This window comes from Penaeus vannamei, chromosome 27 (genome assembly GCF_042767895.1).
Source record: "Penaeus vannamei isolate JL-2024 chromosome 27, ASM4276789v1, whole genome shotgun sequence".
Classification (NCBI taxonomy): Eukaryota; Metazoa; Arthropoda; class Malacostraca; order Decapoda; family Penaeidae; genus Penaeus; species Penaeus vannamei.
In genome coordinates this window covers 21,050,840-21,055,839 of record NC_091575.1, presented here as the reverse complement: position 1 = coordinate 21,055,839, position 5,000 = coordinate 21,050,840, and positions in this window count along the sequence as shown.

Genomic DNA, 5,000 nt, shown 5'->3' with positions numbered 1-5,000 from the left:
CACATGAAGGTGTCCCACAGAAGTACAGGGTCCATTAGATTATCGAGCGCTGTGAAACGACCAGAGATTGCCTCAGCAAGCCCCCGGGCACACTCCTCCTCCCTCAGCCTGTCTAAATGAAACACCCTAGGGTGATCATTGAACCGCTGGGGAGTTTTGAAGTGGACCCGGAGGGTAGCTTCAACCAATTTATGATCATTACCACAGAACTCGGCAATCTTATCCTCCTTGCAGTTCTGGAGGCCAACGTGTATGTGGTCGATCTCCTTGGTTGTATTACCCGCTTCGCTGTACCACGTCCAACGATGTGGACTTGAGCGCTGGTACCAGGAGCCAGAAATCCTCAGTTTCTGGGACCTTGCAAAGTCTCGGAAAGGAAGGCTATTCTCGCTGCCAACATCAGCATCTGAGCCATGGGGACCGCCAAACATCTCAAAGACAGTGCGATCACGATATTTTAAATTAAGAAGTCAGTTACGTTTTGGATGCCAAATGGTGACTTCCATGTCCACTTCCGCTCTAGTCCTTTTCGAAAAATGTATTACTGATATTGAGTGATCGAACTTCAGCAAAATCGATTAGCATTTGTGCCCTCTCGTACCTGGTGCCTGTTCCGTGATTCCTAACTACGGCTTCTCCTTCTGTCCTTTTCCCGATCTTGGCGTTAAAATCCCCCATAATTATTGTGAAATGGGCTTTTGCTTTGTCCCAGGCTCAGTGAACATCTTCATAACGGCTTCCTATTTTTTCCTCACCATAGCTGCAGGTACATGTATATATACATATATATATATATATATATATATATATATATATATATATATATATATCATCATCATCATCAGCCTGAGTCAATCCACTGCAGGACGTAGGCCTCTCCCATTCTTTTCCAGGTTTCCCTGTCTTGCGATGTTTGTTTCCAGTCTTGGCCCCCAAATTTCGCTATTTCGTCGCGCCATCGTGTCATTGGTCTGGCTCTTGGCCTCCTTAAGTTATTTATAGTCCAGTCTGTTACTTTCTTTGTCCATCTGTCGTCTTGTCTCCGACATACATGCCCTGCCCATTGCCATTTCTTCTTTTTAATGCTCTTGAGTATATCTTCTACCTTCGTCTGTTCTCTGATCCACGTCGCCCTCTTCCGATCTCTCAGGCTAATTCCCATCATCGATCTTTCCATCCCTCTCTGGGCGCTTATTAGTTTCCTCTCCTGTAACCTGGTTGTAGTCCATGTTTCTGACCCATAGGTCATAACTGGGAGGACGCATTGATTAAAGACTTTTCTTTTTAAGCACAATGGCAAGGAACCTCTTAGTGTGCTACTGTGCCTGCCGAAGGCACTCCAGCCTAGACTGATTCGTCGCTTTATTTCCTGTTCACTTGATGTGCCTGTCTGCACGAGTTGTCCTAGGTATATATAGCTGTCTACTACCTCTAGTGCTTCGCCTTGTACATATATTTGTTTGAGTGGGACTCTGCTGTTGAACATAACCTTAGTCTTTTTCTTGTTCATCTTAAGTCCGACTTTTAGGCTTTCTCTATTCAGATCGTTTATTAATTGCTGCAGTTCATCAGCTGATTCACTAAGGAGAACAATGTCGTCTGCAAATCTTAGGTTGTTTAGGTGTTCGTCTCCTATTTTGATACCCTTCCCTTCCCATTCTAGTTTCCTGAATATTTCCTCGAGGCAGGCTGTAAACAGCTTTGGTGAGATGGTGTCGCCCTGTCTAACGCCTTTTTTAATTGGTATTTTATCGGTTTCTGTGTGGAGTTTGATGGTTGCTGTCCCATCTTTGTATATATCTTCCAATATATTACAATATACCTCCTCAACTCCCTGTTGTTGAATAGCACCTAATACTGCTGGTATTTGTACAGAGTCAAATGCCTTTTCATAATCGATGAATGCCATACACAGGGGTTTCCTATATTCGTTTACTTTTTCTCTTATTTGGGTGAGCGTGTGGATGTGATCTGTTGTTGAGAATCCGCTGCGGAAGCCTGCCTGTTCTCTGGGCTGGCTGGAATCCAGACTGTCAGAGATGCGAGCTGTAATGACTTTCGTGAACAGTTTGTAAGTAACCGAAAGGAGGCTTATGGGTCGGTAATTTTTTAAATCCTTTTTATCGCCTTTTTTGTGTAACAAGATAATTGTTGCATTTTTCCAGGCTTTCGGAGTTTTTCCGCTGAGAAGACATTTGTTAAAAAGATTGGCTAGTTTCACTGTTGCGATGTCTCCTGCATCTAATATGAGGTCTATACTAATTCCGTCTTCGCCTGGTGTTTTCCCTCTCTTCATGCCTTTAAGTGCTCTTTTTATTTCTTCTTTTGTGATATTAGGTACGTCGCTAGTTACCGCGTTTGCTTCTATTTGTGGCTGTTCGTTTGAGTTGTATAGATCCCTGTAAAAGTCTTCCACTACTTTGATGATTTCATTCTTGTTATGTGTTACTTCTCCGTCTGGTTTCTTAATTGCATACATTTGATTTCTCCCTATTCCTAGTCTTCTTTTAGCTGCTTTCATGCTGGTACCTGAAATCACTGCTTCATTTATTATTTGAGTATTGAATTTCCGTACATCTTCCCTCTTCTTTTTATTTATGGTCTTTGTTAGTTCAACCAATTCTATCTTGTCCCTATTTGACGATACTTTCATGTCTCTACGTTTTTGCATAAGCTGTTTAGTTTCTACCGAGAGCTTGCTGGAGCTTCGATTGTCGTTCTTTCCGCCTACTTCAAGTGCAGCTTCTTTTATTATGTCATTGAACTGTTTATTGATTTGGTCGATGTTGAGATCTTCGTCGCGGAGGAGTGAATATCTGTTTTGGATGTTTAGGCTAAATTCTGTTGCTCTGATCCTCAAGTTAGCCAAGTTTGGCTGTGGTTTACTCATTAGTTTGTTCCTTTCCCTTCTGAGATGTATTTTAATTTCGCCTCTCACCATTCTATGGTCGCTGCCTACATTTACTTTATTTATAACCTCTACATTTTTTATTATATCGCGCCTATTTGAAATTATGAAGTCAATTTCGTTTTTGACGTCAGAAGGCGACTTCCATGTCCACTTCCGTTCTAGTCTTTTTTCGAAGAATGTATTCATGATACTGAGTGATCGAGCCTCCGCAAATTCGACTAGCATTTGTCCCCTCTCATTCCTAGTGCCTATTCCATGGTTCCCTACTGCGGTTTCGCCCTCTGTCTTTTTACCTATTTTGGCATTAAAATCCCCCATAATTATTGTGAAATGGGATTTTGTTCTCTCGCTGGCTAAGTGAACATCTTCATAGAAGCTCTCTATTTCTTCATCACTGTGGCTGCAGGTTGGAGCATAGACTTGAATAATTTTTAAGTTGTACCTAGTGTTTAGTTTTATTGTTACAGAAGCCACTCTTTCGCTGACACTATAGAATTCTACGATGTTCTTTTCTAAGCGTTTGTGTATTAAGAATCCTACCCCTAATTCCTGTTTGCTACCCAGAGGTTTTCCTCTCCAATAGAGCACGTGTCCCTCATTTAATAACTTCTGCTCTTCACCTAGTCTTCTAACTTCGCAGAGTCCTACTACATCCCATTTAATGGAAGAGAGTTCCTCTAGTAAAGCTAGTAAGTCGGATTCAGTTCTCATGGTCCTTATATTGTATGTGCAAAGGTTCATCAACGTGGGGCGGCCTGTCTTTACCCGGATATTTTTAGCACCCCCTGCTCCGGAGCGATCCTGATCGCCGCCGTAACCAGGGGCTCCTTCGCCTCCGGGGAATGGGGGCCATGGCTGGATGCGTTTGTTCATGGAGGTGGACAGCCGATTTACCTCCCACCTACTGGCTTAGGTGTATCTTGGTGGGAGGGGAGTAATTTAGCCGGAATGCCATTGATAAGTCCCCCCAGCACGTTTGGTCCTACCTGGAGTGGACTTAGGAGCGGCAATGCACGGCCTGCTCACTACTCCCGTGAGCTGGGCTTAATTATCAGAAGTGCATATATGTTTTATTTTATTTTATTTATTAACTTAATTTGTGCGTATGTGCACCTGATGCAGACATATTCATTCCCGCACATGCTCTAAGTACTACGCATATGCTCATTCCCACGCATATGCATATGCAAGCATACACATTTATTCTTGTATCTATGCTTATGGATATGGATACTTATTCTTACGTTATAAATAACTACATACATGTCCATCATAGTCTGACCTAGTCATATGTTCACATTGCCTGTCCGTTTGTGCGCTTGTTATATGTTATTGATAAGTGAGTGAGTATACATGAGTGTATACTCACTCGTGTATATGTAAACACCCCTTTTTGCATACCTCGCAAACCTACCTATCATTATACATACGCATGTATCTATCCCTGCATGTGCTCACGCATCCGTATATGAGCACATACATTTGCAGGATACACTAGTGCCCCCCCCCCCCTTTACATATGTGTATATATCTGTACTTGCTTTACATATAACTACCTCTACGTACATACATACGTACTTACATACATATACTTAATTATTTATCCACCTTCCTACATCCTGCACACACCTATATACGTATACCTTTACGTATACACATATAAATACCTACATATGTCTACCTATACATTCACCCACGCATACACATAAACACGCACGTTATACATACCTATATACACATACACATATATACATGCTTATATACACATGTAAATGTACACATTCATGCATGAATATATACACCATATGTACAAATTTGCATATTTACGCCTTTAAACCCATGTATACCCTCATGTATAAGCACGGAACATACCCATATATAATGTACTCTATCATAAAGCTATATGGAACCTTATAGCCTTACGTAGACAACAGCAGCATACATACCCATGTATCCGCACATGAATTTAAACTCGCCTACACTCATATGAACCTGTACACATATATACGCATGTACATGCGCACATATGCACCTGCGCACTTTCGTGCCTACGCGCTCATACTCGCGCACGAACGTATGAACAGTCTGC